Genomic DNA, 17,826 nt, shown 5'->3' on the forward strand with positions numbered 1-17,826 from the left:
ATTTTACACTTTTAAGAAGAATAATAAATATTCCATTGGCCTAATTTATGATTTATGTAAATAAACTGCTCATTACGTTGTGCTTTTCTGTGAAGCATCATCTTTAAAACTAACTAGAGAAAGGTTTTTCAAATTTACATTCTATTTAATTTAACTAACAGTAAAATCTAAATATCCTTCAAATTCAGGCTTTTTTCCACAAAAGATACACATTTACACACACACACACACTCACACATATTCAACTTATAAAAGGTCCCTAAAAGACCACTGAGGTCTGATTTTGGGTGTGTTCAGTTGCGTGACCAATTCATAGATGATTAACAGGGTTAACTTACAAAATTGTAAAAAAAATAGATACGTGTTTATTAGATCATTTATAATCCAATACTTATAAAATGGTAGATTCTTAAAGCGATTAGACACTTCTTCTTCAGAATTAGTTGTGTTATTAGCTAAGGAAGAAGACATTGAAATGTAATTATTTTTCTATTTGGGTTTTATATAGAATCTTCAGTAGGTGGTATCCTAAAATTCTACCAAAAATTTTATCTACATAAGGGGTAATCTTGTTTTATTTTTAGGTGTAGATAAATTTATATTGTCCATTGTCCCTTCCCCTAAGATCTTTGAGTATTATTGAGTATATTGAATATCAGATTTAGCTTAAAATGGTAGCTCTATAGTGGCGTTGCTCTACCAGCAATACAGTTGCAAAGCAAGATATATTAAAAACAAATTCTACTGTGGATCTTAAATTTTGAATAGCTTTAGCTGCATCTTAACTGTCCACTGTACTTTGGGTTTATATGACAATTTACAATTCAAATCAGAGAAATCAAAACAGGGACCTCCATGTCCAAAACAGGGCTCGGCAGGCGCCTAAGCCTCAAGTATAAACCCGATTGCTTTTTTCTCAAGAAAAGGTATACACAACAATCAAAATAAATTAAAATAATATTTGGGGGTCGTAATTACTACGAAGGGTTCAACCCCTCCCCCCCCCCCCCAATCAAAAAAAGTTTTTTTCGAATCAATTCAGTTGTTGGTTACAACTAGATTTTTCTATTTTAGCGTCAGAAACCAATCATATATCATAGATTTCATTTAGATTTAACTGATTTATTATTTCTGTGCCAGTCTATAAGTGAAACATTCCGTCCCTCTGTCACTTAAGATCTCGGTAACCACTGAACCGATTGTATTCTACTCGGCACCTCGGGGCTAAAAAAACTAGTTTTAATCTTATGATTGTACATTTTTATATTCGTAGAAAGCTGGATATAATACGATGCTAGACATAGTTTTTTTCGTATGGATGAGAACCGGTTCCTATCCACCGGATTCGAATGAATACGAGAAAACAAATTTAATATTTATCTTTGGAAGTATTAATATTATATCAAATTCATGGATCCCAAATCGATATTAAATATTTCCAATATCAGTTTATTTTCCTTAAATTATTTTTTTGTTCTGCTATTCATTTATTTTATGTAGCTCATGATTGTATATATTTAGTAAAGAAATAAATTAAAATATGATTTGCTTACAGAATAAGTAATGTAGCAATGAAAAGATAATAATTTATTGTTAAAAGAATATAAATAAAGGATTATACAGTAAAAATAGAGATTATTCGTATAATCAATTAAAGTTTTTGTTAATTATATGTCATTTCAATTTTGATAGGACATTACATTTTAAACATTTTAAAATTTGAACTTTATGAAACCATCACTAAACGAAGATGATACAATTTTTCTATTAATCTTTTAGTGGCAAATTGACGCACGGACATGCCAACGTTGTATAGTAGATTTGCTTAAATTAGTTTTGCTACTCCGGATAATTTTGATCTTGTTTAATTCGTGCTTTGAAACTTTGAAATCATTTTTTTTCGTTGATATTTTCCTAATTGAATAAAAATTTACTAATATTTGCTTATTGTATTCTATTCAAATTTTACACCAAGGACAAAAACATTCAAAAGTAGCGAATCATTTATAATATCTTTAGAAAATGGATTTATGAGATATGAGTGGATATTATGACAAGGGAAAAATAATAAACAGCCCAATGTCCCCTTCCTCCTTGAGTACGTACAGTGTACCCCTAGAGTAGCTGCGCTAATGAAATTATAATATTCAGGCCACAATATTTGAAGGTTTATGACCTAAACCTTGTCATTATCTCACAGACAGGGATAAGTGTAGGGAACAGTTTAATTCAATCATATTTTTATAAGGCTTTCATAATAATGAATAACGGAAATGAAGCCTGAGGAAAAAATGGTCTGCAATAAAATGTATTTTTTTAAATATACTACTTTGAAATAACTTACAATCTTTTATTATGCAATAAGCAGAAGATAAATCCTATAAACTAAAGAAACATGATGTCTATCTGGCTGTTTGTCCACCAAGATAAAGAATAGTCAATATTACTAATTATGTAGATTAAAATTATTGGTTGAAATATTTGGACGTGGCTAGTTTAAATCAACCAATCCAGATTTAATAAAAGTACACTTTGAGCCAACGAATGAGAGAGCAAGTTTATAATCTTTAGGTACCAGTATAATTTACAGCCTAATATCCCCTCCCTCCCTGCATATATGTCAATGCACTGATCTATCAATGAATAAAAGTGTGTTTGTGTATGTGTGCTTATCATCAAATTTAATATTCAAAAGCCCTCTGTACATCTTCAAATAATTATACACTTGAAAGGTATTCTGATAATGAATTCATGCAGTAGATTATAACATAAATGAAGAGTAACATCTACTTGGAATTATCTGTAAAACCAGGTGAAGAAATGACTCTGAAACTCTGCAAGTCATTACGGTAATTCATTTACCAACAATTGACACACACACACACACACACTCACACATACACATTTCCTTATAAATATGATTCCTTAAAATTACTGTATCATAACTGATAAAAGGCATTCATTCACCTTTTACTTATTTGACTGTATTTATTACTACTACTAGTTGCTGCGCCCCTAGAGGACTATAGGGACATTTGTAGGAGTGGGGGGGGGGGGGGATATAATCGATCCCCACATTTCTAAAGTATAAATAATTATTTTTTTTTGGGGGGGGGGGAATGGCAAGTTTTTTCCAGGAAATTGGGGAGTGTTGAGAAGCCCTCCCCAAAAACCCTCTTTGGACCTTCATGGTTGGAGAACCATATCACCGTTAGAGAGATATTAAGCTACACACAAACAGACAGACATAATGATACTTTTCAACTTTTATACCAACTAGTAAATTTGGAAAATTAATTGCTTTTAAGTTTTAAAATATTGCAAAAGTGTTAGCCTTTAAAGGATATTTACATATAAATGTTGAAGCATAAGACATACACAGAGAATCAGGAAAATTGGAGAAAAAAATTCCAAAGACAGAATTTTACCTATGAGAACAATAGGAAAGAATAATCAACCCTACATGTCTTTCCCTTAAAGTACATGTCGAGGGTACCCTAATCTTGATTTGCCATTAGCTATTGTGCGTATATCCATTACCCAATTTAACCTAACTTTATCTGAAGTAATAATAAACAAATATATGAAGAGCTATTTCCCCGATTATTTGCAATGAATTTCAAAATTAAGAGGGGGGGGGGGGGAGGGTTATTTGTGCTAAAAATTGCACTTTGAGGGAAATCGCCAACTCTACATAAAATAGATAATTTTTCAGCGAGCAACTTTCAAAAATAATTTTCTGCAAGTAAAAATACTGACAAAGGTTTAAATAGTGAGCAGCTTCACTTTATTCCAGACATACAAGAAGAAATTTGCATGGTCTTGAAATGATGTAAGACGATTTTGCACAGGATGGTTCTAGGCTGTTTCCAATGTCCCACGACGTTTTTATGTAACAACAGTGTATAAGATTAGCCATATATGATATTCTACTAAAAACCTAGGGTGTTAAAATACTTGTGGAACCATTTTTAATTGTAAAGGATCAGTGATTCCATTTTCATGATCCCTCGCCTCTTTTTACATCTACCCATAGGATTTCTTATAAAACAGTTGAAATAGTTGGTTATTGGGATAGAACTATTTAAGGATTTTTCAAACATTTACTAATTAAGTAGGTTATAATTGGTTCTTAAATATAATCCTAAAGGATAAATAAGACAACAATGAAAATTTCGACAAAAAAAGAAGAAGAAGCTACTAAAATACAAATTTATTTTGTACATAAATGTTTATTATATTTTTGTGACTTAATACGGGATAAATATTCAACGTGATTAGAAATAGAAGGTCGCAATGACATACCTTACTGTAGGAGTCCTACGCTTATTGAACCTTGTAACATAATATGCTGATTTGTTACTTAAATATTTAACTACACTAAAGAAACACTCCCCCAACCCTCCCCCCACCGCAACAAAAATACCTGTTGATATGTTGCAACAACGAAATTTATCATTTGCTTTTCTTTGCCCTTCCCTTTTTTCCGCGCCTAGTTTTCTCAAGCTTTAAAAAGTGCTTCACCCCATACTCCCGCCATCTCCCTCTCTCGGCGCTTCGCCTCTATTATATAATTTCTTGGTTGTGGGCTTGAAATAGGTTTTAGCCGAATTCACAGATTAATTAAATAGTCTTGTCACAACTAGGGTTATTTTTTTCTGGGGGGGGGGGGGGGTGGTAATTTATGTTATTTAATATACTGCATATTGGCTTTTGACATCAAAATTTATGCATACAACTAAATTCCTAAATTATGCTTCTGTCTGCTAAATCTATTTTTTTATGTAATTTTTCAGCAATTATTTAATCTTGATAAGAAAAAAAATTGAAATTACGTTTCAGTTCCGTAACTGTTACGGCGGCGTAACACCATATTGGTTGCCAAAGTAAGGAGGGGACAACAAGGGTATCAGAGGGGCAAAAAGAGGATAAACCATGTTGGAGGAAAGGGGGATGTTGTTTTATTATTATTAGATGTAAAGGTTAAGGGGAAGGAGTATTTTTGATTACTATACGGGGTGAACGTACGTTGCATATATCCTTCTGCGATATCGTAGATTAGTATTATAGAACAACTATTCATCCATTAAAAACAATTGCCCGATGACAACATAATATCGGACGGTAGGACAAACGAACATTAACTCTTGTAGAGTGTAATAAGAAACAGAATATATCTTTTTTGTAAAAAGTTTTTAAAAATCAATATGTTTTAGATTGAATTTCTGGTAACTATTATAGAGAGAGACAGAGACAGAGAGAGAGAGAGAGAGAGACAGAGAGGGACAGAGAGAGAGAGACAGAGAGAGAGAGACAGAGAGAGACAGAGAGAGACAGAGAGAGAGACAGAGAAACTGCATAGATACAATAAATTTAAGTTGAAACTGTAAAGTCAAGAATATACCTGTTAGCTACTCTTAATTAATCTATGATAGAACTTAACTTCGACGACGAACCTGGGGATCGATCTCCTTCCCTTTTACACCCCACATATAATAAAAACTCTCCTGTAAGCCAACAACAAGTCTACCATGGATACAGGGATTGGAGAGGGACAATGGAGGTTAAATTATTCTTTGCTTCTATTTTTCAAATTACTTCTTTGGTAGGTCATATATATTAGTAAAAAGACTGGGTTGTAGATTTGTGTAAATTCAGTTGTCTACAGTTCTCTTCTAAATAAAGCCTATAGTCCTGTACTTACAATGTACATGATATTACACACTCCTCAGGGAAAAGAAGGGATCTGATAAGTTTGGGGGTATTGTGTAAGCCCTTGAGGTAAGGGGAGGGTTGGTAGGGGACTTTATGTGGTATTATATAGACTTGAATCATGAGACGAATGTTTCATCAAATGTCACTAAACATTTGTTATAGCAAAAGCCAAAATGTATATACGTACGACATATTTTGCTTCTTAAATAAATATGATATCAATAGGATTTCAATAACAACGTATAGATAAACATATTACGAGTTAGGTTATAATATGTATAGGTATAGACAAACCTATTTAAAAGATATGAGTTCGTATCTAAGTGGAAATGCTTATTTTTGTGTGTGTTCGAGAAATAAAATCTTTTTTTTACATAAATTGTAGATTAAAAAGTTATTGTTTTTTTTTTGTAATTTCTTTCTAAAAATAAGATATTTTCTAAATTGGAAATTTTATTTGTTGCATATGGACATCTAATGAGACTACAGGTGTGCAGGGTACACACACACACACACACTCACACACACATTCACACACAGAGATTCTTACTTTATAAGACCTTCTCTGTCCGTCTCGTAATTTACCTACGCCTCCCCTTTTCCCACAACACCCCCCCCCCTCTCCCCCTTGAAATGGAATTCATGGACCCTTAGAGAATTTTAGAAGAAAGCAGTCTTTGCTTTGAGGGGGCTTACACACTCCCCTATACCCCCCTCGCAACAAGTAGCGTACAGCAGTGAAAAAGGGGTGTGGAGGGGTGCTTCGAAGGGATAGGCAGATACATTGAGATAGGCACCTTTGATGTAATACGAACTTTAACTCAGACCCATCTAGACAGCCATACCGTAAACTAGTCCGTTCTTTCAGGTGAACAACATGCTCTTTTTGGTTGGTAGAAAAGCTTCGCTGTTATCATATGTGATCTAGAAATTCATGGTTTTATTATATGTGAGTTGTGTACAGTACATATCTAAAAATGTGCTTGTAATCTTTTTAGAATGGTCTTGTGTTTGTTAGAGGTTAATTTTAGTGACATACCAAAATAGATATTGATAGAGTGATAACCAAATGTAAATTAAGGACTGTTATTTTCTTTACAAAAACTGTCATGCCTTATTTGTACTTTAGCAATGTAAAATAAACAAATAAATGAAGTTTTGTAGATTTTAAATGTAATATAATTTCAATTAACTTAATTCAGAATTGATTGTCATTTAAGCAATTCAAATAAGTAGCTTTTTTTCTTAGAAATTGAGGCAGAGCAATTGTACTTTTGTTTCGATTATTTAAACATTGCTTATTTCTAATTTTTAATTAATTTTTAAGCATCAAAATGCCCGCATCAAAACAGTATCTTTATTTATATAGTTGACTATAGTTATTTATATAGTTGACTAAAACGCCCTTATTACTAATACTTTTGTTTTACATCAATTAGTTCTAGAATAACCAATTTTAGTATGATTTTATTCATTAAATTATTATATATATTTAAAACTCAAAAGAAATCTACAGAAAATAACTTAATGGCATAAAAATTGCATTAATGTTTTTTTAATGATGACATGCAAATAAGACAATAGGAAATGTTTAAATAAGTTGACTCTAAACTAACTGAATTGTATAGGCACATGCTTAATAAAGGACAAAGAATCGCCTAAAAAAACCTGATATTAAAATTTATCTTTAAAATGTCAAATTCAAGTGGATAAATATTATATAGATATATAGACAGATATAGTTTTGTGTGTGACCGTTTTATCTACTTTTCAATACATATTACATATCAATTATCGACATCTGTCTTGTATACAATAATACAAACGGACAGACTAACCGACAGACAGACACACAAACAAACATTTAATATCTGGTACAATAACCTAAAACAATACAATATTAAGTCAAAAGATAGAAATCAACAACTCTTTTATATTTTTTTTTTTGGATGGTTTTACCCTTGTAAAGTACTTTTATATGATCTAACAATAATATACTTAAACATAATTGCGCAGTTTTGATAATGATTTAAAATATACAAAAAAAAATATAAAAAATTATGTTACATTTTACCTAAACAAAATCATAGACTAAAAAAATGTTAATTATAAAGTAGATTCACTATTTGAATAGACAATAAAAAACAATGTAAAAAAAGGGGGCACGTTTACTTGAAATGTATTGTGATTCTACATGCGATTTTACATTTTGTTCGAAATGTTTAAAAGTATAAGATCAGTTTTTTGGTAACCGCTTATAAAAGTGGTAGGGTTAATTTGTTAAGTAGCCGACTATATAGAAAGGTCATGTATAGAAAGAAAATTTTAATTTTCAAAGTTAATTGTGATTGCTCTACAAATAATTTTACCATTTATTTCACCAATGTTTACAGATATTATAGCAATTGAAGAAAAAATTGTACCAGAAATTTTTTTTTTCAATGATATCAAGATAATGAACAAACAACATTTGTCCATAGTTGCAATCATTCTTGACTTGCAGTAAGTTTACCTTCAGGTGCTATACTCCTGTACCATGAATTTGTCCATAGTTGCAATCATTCTTGACTTGCAGTAAGTTTACCTTCAGGTGCTATACTCCTGTACCATGAATTTGTCCATAGTTGCAATCATTCTTGACTTGCAGTAAGTTTACCTTCAGGTGCTATACTCCTGTACCATGAATTTGTCCATAGTTGCAATCATTCTTGACTTGCAGTAAGTTTACCTTCAGGTGCTATACTCCTGTACCATGAATTTGTCCATAGTTGCAATCATTCTTGACTTGCAGTAAGTTTACCTTCAGGTGCTATACTCCTGTACCATGAATTTGTCCATAGTTGCAATCATTCTTGACTTGCAGTAAGTTTACCTTCAGGTGCTATACTCCTGTACCATGAATTTGTCCATAGTTGCAATCATTCTTGACTTGCAGTAAGTTTACCTTCAGGTACTATACTCCTGAACCATGAATTTGACCACCTTGCAGTTTGTAAACAACAACAAATAACAAAAAAAAACTCTTTGATGCTGTTTTTTAGCCAATAAGTTAATGCAAATAACAATACTGTTTTCACCTACGAAAAGAAAATAATTTGCTGTAATTTTAGAATAATGAACAAGACTAGAAATCAATTTAGAATGGACAGATAGATTCAACCACAACATTTCAGCGGATAGAAAGATAGAACAACAACAACTTTTATTGTTTCAATTAATTAGACTGTCAAATCATTTTCTTATTGTTCTTTCTTCATAACAAAGCCATAATTACTTAATATTAAGTCTGGACAACTTATAATAGTAGACGGATAACTTGCACAAAAATTGCATCGCATCGTAGATGCAAATCTACACTATAAGTAGGGTTAGCTGGCGCGCGTCATTTCATTTTAAAACTGAAGAAAATTATTCAACTGTTTTTTTTTATCTAAAATATTGTTATTTTACTAATTACGGAAAATCTAAATTTTTTATTGATTTATTTAAATAATTCTAACAAATTGAAATACTCTTGTAATTAGTTTAAGAAAACATAATAATCTTTAATAATCCAATTATGATTATTTAAAAAGTTAATGTTAAATAATAAGCCTGTACTTGGAAATCATTAAAAATTTAATCCCTAATAAGAAGGTTTATTTATTAGATGCGTAAGATTATTTACATTTAAGATAGTTAGTTGTACGGAGGTATCTTATTCTAATATCACACCAGGTTTATGTCTTTTATAACCTCATTTCTAGAGTAATACTTTTAACATTTTTGTCTTTGGGAATCTTCTGAGAGGTCTTATGTTCTTCCGAGAGGTAAATGGGAAAGCTTATGTGAAGACCCTTAGGGAGCGCAGAGGTTAATGTTATAGGGATAAATTATTATTATGTTACATTACACAGATGCGATTATTAGAGCTAGTTTATGTAGACCACTTCCAAAGTTTTTTTTTTTTTGGGGAGGGGGGGGGGTTGGTAATTTGAATACAACCATACAAAGATTTCCTTATAAAAGTAGGCTTGGGGTAAAATAGTTTCTGGGATCTTACTTGGCTCACTCACAAGCAACCATTTAACAAAGAAAAATATCTCGGGTGAAGGAAAGCAAAAGGGTACTTCTATATAATTCTAAGTCAGGCAAAGAAGGATTTTATTTTTAAGGGTGGAGGGGTTAAGGGGATTTCCTGTATACAAATGAATATTATTCTGTATGTTAGAAAGCCATGCTTAAAATGCTTTGCAGATTAGTAACTGTTGCATACGTACATAAATACAGGGTGACTCATATTAATTTCCAAAATTTTATGATTTCGAAAGTTTATTTCTGATTTTTATTATTGTATTGTTTTAATGCGTTTTAGTTTTTGGTGTAAATCATTTTTGTGTATTTCTTGGTTAAAGTTGAAGATTTCGGAAAAATTCAGGAGTTGATTTTAGCACCAACAATTTTTTTACCTCGTATTTCTAAGGGTTATAATGAATACAGACAGATGTATAAAGAGACAAAATTCTATGTAACCTGAAGGACGAGTATAAAGGGAGGGATACTCTCACATATATATTTATATCTAGGGGGAAGATTAGGGGATATTTTAAGGCACCTGAATATTTCAATATTACCTAATGTGATGCGATGCATAGATAGATAGTTAATGTTCTAATGTACATTTTACATGTGTGTTAAATCTTTGTATATTTGAAAATCAGCAAGGTTGAAAATTTTGCTTTTATAAACATTTTAAGTAACCCTATACTATTGGATTTTATGCATAAAACTATTTGTTATATTGTACAAAATAATAATATTATTCTTTTTTTCAGGTGAAATGAAGATCAAATAAACTCCTGGTTCGCCTAACCCCGCAGCCAAAAAAGGTAAATTTAGAATTTTTTTTGCATGTTTTTAGGTACCTATGGTTACTTAGCTGCATGTTTGATATTATAATAAGTGAATATGGAAGGACGGATATAGTAGGATGTAGAGTAGCTTTGCTACAAATAAGGATTGTTTGTTTTGTCATATTGAATTGATAAACTTGAATCAGATGATCAGGCCTTGAATTTTTTTATTGTCCAACTCTAAAGTCACTTGACAACAAAAAGTTTATTTGGTCTTAGAATAACAATAATATTCAAATATTACATGAATTTTCTTTAAAATTTACAATGTTTAAAATTCTGAATTTTAACGTTTAAATACGATGATAAAAGTCCTAAGCATAAATTAAATGTTATGAGTTTTAATTTCTTTAACAAACTAGATTTTAATTTAATAAATTATGAAAATAAAACATGTATTTTATGATACATTTATGAAATTATTTCTCAAAAATTTTCCAAAATTCAGATTCATATGTTTTCATATTATTTATTTGCCATATATTAGGATAAATTTTTATTTATTTGTTAGAAGATAATATAATAAGGAGAAATTCTATTAGCATTTTAAAAAAGACATTAAGGAAATGAAAAGCAAAATGAGATTTTTACATCTTTTTGTCCATGTTCTTAAGAAAGCATGTAAACTTTTTGTCTCTTTAAATGTAAAATGTTGGAAATGATTAAAGTAAAATTTAGAACCCTTTAACTCCCCCTGGCCTCGAAAAAAGGGAATAAATAACGCGATGCGACGTAGGGGACAAAACTTTCCTTTTAAATATTTCTTATGCGTCTAATAATTTAAAACATTGTTCCCTCCCCAAAGAGTTAATCAGATAGCTAGATAACATGTTGTATAAGAGAGTTGGATAGATAGATAGAGGTGAAAAGGTAAGTTAAATTCCCCTTGTCCCCCCCCCCCTCCCCCATGTCATCTCCCATGAAGATTAAAAATAAGAAGCATGTTCTGTTTCAAATTTAAATCTAAATTTTCTTTATTCGTAACAAATATGACAACGTCCATGAAAGCGATGTCTACAATTAAGAAATCAATTATTGCACTAATTATAGGGTTGCTACTATGTATTTGTCCTGAAAATCCTAGCTTGTCAAAAGTGTATTTTAACAATTTTATAACTGATGTACAAACGTACTAACATAAATTAGATAAAAGCTTTGCTTTCAGAATCTAATAGCTTTCATTAAAAACAAAATGTTATTAGTGCATTATTAAATTTTGTCTTTATTAATTACTATTACAGCAGGTTTTGTATTGATTGAAAACTTTGCATTGTAAAGAAAATAATTAATATAAAATCAAACAAAAGTACATATGTTTTATTATCATTAATTGGCTTCCACAGAAGTCCCCACCCCCCACTTCTATTAGTCTATTTAAACACCTATGCGATATTATCGTTTATTCAACCCCCCGCCAAGGGTCGATGACTGAAAAATTTAGCCTGGAGATATTATAGAACACATATCCTGTTAATTATGATCGGTTATATCCTTTGGAATTGGTTCAGTTTCGTTTGGTTTCGGGAAATGCGCAATTTTGGGTTAAATAAAAATTTTTGGATCATGTTACTTGTCGATGCAGCGCTTATCACATGTTACTTGACGATGCAGCAAACTCATACATGTTACTTGTTAGTGCAGCAATATCCCCCCTCCATTCCCTATAGAGATACTAATATGATTATAAATAGAAACAATTAAGATTAATTCGTTAGCTCAACATTTATTAGTAATGGTTTTGAATATATGCAAAAACATTATTAAATAATTAAACATGATATTGAATAGCAATCTGGTTGCACAAATTGTAAAATGCATTATCATTATAGCGATCCCTCCACATGTATTCATCCAAATAACTTTGTAAGAAGGTTCTCTGACAACCTCTCATTGCTTCAAGATGAAGGAAGTTGTTTGGGGTTTTGAAGTTCTTTAGAAATGACTAAAAAGCTTATTTTCAATAAAAATATAACTAACATTGTCTGCCCATCTCCTTTTTTTTATCTCCCTTTATCATGTTACTTGTAGATGCAGCTCTTATAAACATGTTACTTGTAAGTGCAGCGCTGCATCGACAAGTAACATGATCCAAATTTTTGGTTTATTAATAAATTGTCTTATTTCTTACAAAAAGACTTTTTTGTTATGTTTTTTTTATTTCAGAAAAATACACATAATGAGTCAAAAAACAACTGTTACTTAATGTTTACTTTTGCTCAAAAATATTTGAAATTAAAAATTTGACTTATCAATGTAAATGTATTAGTTTCAAGTTTAAATGGTTCTAGTCAAAGATAATTGTTTTATAAAGGGTCGACATAGGTTACCAATGAACTAAGATCTGTTTCATATAATATCTTGTATCTATCTGGAGACCAAGTATGAAATTTTTGAGATTAACAATTGTGAAAATTTTAAACAATTGCTTTGCGAATTTTAAAATGTGCAAATATATAATTGCGATGTAAGATAAAAATGTCCCTTTTAAAAAAAAACTAGTTCTCTAAATTTCACAATGCTAAGTATGTATATTTGCAAAAAATAAGTACAAAATAAATGTGTGAATAAATTAAGTTAAATCACAGTCAAGTATTTGGTGCACCTGCCCTAAAAATCATCCTTGCGATGAAAAAAAGGAATATTATAGAGTTAAATTAGAATAGACATTTTCAATGTTAACTATACTGGTAGCTGTGTTGCTTTGTAAAATTTCTTATGTCTATAATGAACGTTGTTTTTCCAAAAACAAATTTTTCTTAAAAATCTGGAAATTTTCCATCATAATAATTTGGTCTAATGGCTCAAGGAGCTTTTTAATTTTAAGAGGGGAAAAGTCCCAAAGATTTTGATCAAATTTCACTCGACTTTCTTTAGAATTGTGCACATTACCTTCAGAAAAAAGGGGCCGCAAAAAGGGGTAGCAAGGAGAAATTTAATGGCTGTAAAGAAACGAAGGTAGGATGATGAAAAATGCCTAAACACACACACACACACATTTTTTTTAAATTTAGGATTTACTGGGAGAAAGAAAAAAATTAAGAAAGGAAGAGAGAGAGAGAGAGAGAGAATAAGAAATTGATAGATTGATAAAAGGGAGACTAGATTATAATATTGAAGGCCAGGAGAAAGAATAAGAAGGACCATGTAATTGTTATGTAAGGAGAAAAGAGAAGAGGTGTGACAGGGCGAGAGCCAGCGAAAAATCCCCCCCACCTTTCTTCCCCGCTTTCTTAATATCTATCTATCTACGTCTTCTACTTCAACAAGACGGTTCGGACGCATCTAAGACGCGAAAAAGAAAGAAAGGTGAGAGACTTGGGGAAGTAAGGGGGAGGGGGTGGAGATGAGTGTTGCCTTGTTGCCTGTTTATGACAGAAAAATCTATTGCAGAGGAATCTAAAAAATGTTCCAATGAAACAGCAAAATATCCGCACAATACTTTTGTAAATGAAGATAAAAATAATATTAGAATTAGACCAAGGGAAAATTAAAAGGATATAACACGTATAAAAACTCAATAATAATTTTAAAAGTTTTATTTATATTTGGTGGTATGGTTTGACCTCCCAAAGGTGTGGAATTAAGAGGGCAGGGACAGAGGATGTTGCGAGGGGGCCGCACCTGTAGACCATAATATACACAACACCATAAGGCATTTAAATACCTTAGAAAGGAGGGACTAGCAGGAGAGATAGATAGATAAATACTTGGATATCCATAGATATGTATATATATATGAATAGGGAGGGACTCAAATAATTTTGGGAGGTAAGATTTTAGAAATTTTATTTAAATTTTCTATAATTGCTATAATTTTTGTTTATTATTAAAAATTTAGTCAAATTGTTTTTTTTGGTATAAATCTGTAAGAAATGCATTATTTATATTAGCATGCATAAAATGAGGGGAAAATATTAATACACATGATTGGAGACATATGTAGTAAATGTAACCTTACCTGGATAACTTAAGGAGTAAGGGGATATTTATAAGGTACACATTTGTTTATATTTTAGGATATTTCACTTAATTTAAATATATAGCTATAAAGTTATAAGAATAATTAATGTCATTTTTCAAAAGTTGAAGCAAAATATCCGAAAGCACATGCATTTTCCTAAATCCAAACAAATTTTTTGCTAAAGCAGCGAGGGAAAATCCTGAAAAAGGTGATTTTTCTTTTTGATAATGTCTTCCCCCCGTGACAGACCCTGCGAAAAATCCCCCACTCCCAGTTTTATAGACAGGATGTAAAAATTACAAGTGGGAGGTAAAAACACTCAAAATTAATTCTTTAAAAAGTCTGAACGTTTTTTGCCATGTCTTAGGATATTTAGAATTTGATTTTTACATTTTTAAAAATATTTTGTTTATATCTTTTTGTTTTTACTAATTGTTTGTATTTTAAATTTGTATAAAACAGATTAGCAAGGATTATGGGATTACGGGTTCCTGTCTGTTGGAAAAGTACCTGCTGTATTATCTATAATTATAATTAATCATGGCTTTATTATGTGTTTTAAATATGACATATTGTCTGCAGGTCATTACAAATAGAACATTGAACTTTTAATCTCTTTTAGAATTTAAAATTGAAAGTCCAATTTTTCGGAAAAATGATATATTAACTTAGAGAAGGATTTTATCATTTTAAAATCAATGTATTTTCCAATCAATATTGAAATATTTAAATGTTGTCTGATGAATTTTTAGGATTGGAGATAGATAATCAAGTCTTTTGTTGCTCTCTCTCCCAATAGTTCTTGTGCTTAGCACACCTTCAGACGTTTCTACTTTCATACAAAAAAATGAATTTAGTGCATTTTTATTTATTTATTGAGGTGCATGTTTTATGCTGATGTGGTTTTGAAATCATAACAAAACAATCTTTGCATAATGTATATTGCATCCTTAATTTTTAGAATAAAACTAAAATATTGGAATGATCATATGAGCACCACTTGTATTATAAATTATTTCTAAATATGGAAACCCCTTATTGTGGTGTAGTGTCGAGTATTGTTAGCTCTCTCTGCTCGACATTCAACTTGTTTCAAACATTTGTAAGTGTCCAAGCTTCTCTGTAAGCTAATTTATCTTGTATTACCCATTCTCTTTTAAAAATTCTGAAATTATTGAAAATATGTAAAAATAAATAAATATATTTTCCACTGTGGCTTCGAAACCGATTAATATTTGCTGGATTAGATCTCTGGGCTAACAAACCTAGTCTTAATCTTCTAATTGTACATTTGTATATCCGCGGAGAATAAGCTCTTTATAATACGATGCGATTAATAACTATTCTTTTCCAAATCTTTCCTAATTTATTTGTTTGTTTCTTTTTACGCATTTGTCCTTGGTTACATTTATTTTTTACATATCATCTTTGTTTCAATTCTTACTTATACCATTCAAAGCCTTTTAAAGCATAAAATCCAAATACCATTCAGTTTGAGTGTAAACTATTTACTTAATGTCTTTAAACTTGTTTGTAATAAATGATGGAAATAAGTCTAATTATAGTAAACTAGAGTTCCTAATTCCCCCTTTTCATCTAGTATAATTTGAAAAACACATTTATGGTGTTTTTTGCTTTCTGCCTCTTCCCGTCAACAAAACACAATTGAAGTTAAATTTACACTATTTGGGCTTGTTTTTTTTGTGCAATTTATCAAAAACAGTTTATTTTATACACATACATATATTGTAATTTTAAATGTTTAATAGCATAATTTTATATTTTTCTAAATTTTTTGTTTCTTAGCAATTTTGGTTTTTTGACCCTTTTGACCTGTGCTTAAAATAAGATTATGAGCATAAATAAGGGTTAGGTGAATGAATCCTAAACCACAAACCTTTGTATCAAAGGACATGGAAAAATATCCTCAAAAGTAATTAGTATAAAAAAAAGTCTACAAACTAAAATCCTTTGATTTCCAACAAGTAGCTATTATTATAATCATTATCTTTCCTTTTCTAAAATTAATATTCTTAATACCTGTCCAACTATTGTGTAGTTATCTAATGGACAAACCAATAAATTTATCTTTACACACGTTCCTTTAACGGATTCTAAAAAGCAAAGAATAATTTACAGGGGAGAAATTTCAAAGCATGTTTGAAAATTAAAATTACAACTTCTGTATGTTTTTTTTCCACATTTCTGTAATTTAATAATTATTATTATTTAATTATAAGGAATATATGCCCCTGAAAATGACTTTTAGGACTTTTATCCCTTAAAAATACCATTCTTTCCCCGATTCCTTTGTCCACTTCTCTTATTCAGCTCTTTTGTGTTATTTTCCAAAACATATGGTCGCACTTGGTGGGACAGAAAAAAAAAGATTGGTGGTACATACACACACACAAATACACAGACACACAAAAACTGTCAGTAAACAGACAACCTGTTCTGTTAATCCTATTCAAATAATTTTAAGGGGTCTAAAAAAGTTTGTCCCATCTCCAAAATTGTTCTGGTTTGTTGTTGTTCAAAAGAAAAAAGGTTTATAAGATTTTTTTGTGAAAGGTAAAATTGTTTTTTAAAAAGTAAAAAATGCATTAGAATTTTGATATTATATAGATATTCTATTAAATAATTTAAGTATGACTTCTTTATGCTTTTAGAAACTGTGTCTATCCTGATAAAACCTGCGTTTTTGGTCTGTTTCTTTTTAACTTTTAAGGCCTACCCTGAGGGGACTATCTACTTGATTGCGTTTTCACACGGGGAAAGAAAATAGAGGGAAGGGGGATTAACACTTATTTGGGCTCTTGTGCTTTCAGATTGAACATAATAAAAGACAAAGAAATTGTTTGAACAATACTTTTATCATGAATTTTGAAAAAATAAAATTAAAAAAGCTCCCACTGAGAAAGGCTAGACAAACAGAAGAGTATTGGACCAATTGTTATAAACCAATCACAAGAATCTACAGCTTTTTCTCTTGATCGTAATAACTAAATAATTTTTCCTACATTTACTAAACATTTTCTGAAAGGTTTTAGTACACTAAATAAAAAATATTTTCTCAATAATCAAATGCAATATTTCAGCCTTTTTCTCACCATTAAATTTTAAGAAAAATGCGTTTTAAAACTACGCATAAGTTTTTCTCTAAGGCAATTTTAAATGGTCTAAAGAACTGTTGATATGTAATGCATATAATAATAGGTTAAATCTTAATATTCAACATTTTTTTTTTGTAACAAA

General features: G+C 30.4%; 1 protein-coding gene across 6 annotated transcripts in view; it reads left to right on the forward strand.

Moving 5' to 3' along the window:
• LOC145311887 (protein tramtrack, alpha isoform-like) overlaps positions 1-17,826 on the forward strand; it is an 88,214-nt gene that overhangs the window by 45,107 nt on the left and 25,281 nt on the right. For 4 of the 6 annotated variants that reach the window (XM_080150917.1, XM_080150913.1, XM_080150919.1 and 1 more), the window contains exon 2: positions 10,530-10,583. The gene's annotated coding sequence lies outside the window, so the exon portion shown is untranslated. Of the gene's footprint in view, positions 1-6,506; positions 6,584-10,529; positions 10,584-17,826 lie in introns of those variants that run through there. The other 2 variants (XM_080150916.1, XM_080150912.1) reach the window with 1 other exon arrangement.

This window comes from Acartia tonsa, chromosome 2 (genome assembly GCF_053477335.1).
Source record: "Acartia tonsa isolate MP-2025a chromosome 2, ASM5347733v1, whole genome shotgun sequence".
Classification (NCBI taxonomy): Eukaryota; Metazoa; Arthropoda; class Copepoda; order Calanoida; family Acartiidae; genus Acartia; species Acartia tonsa.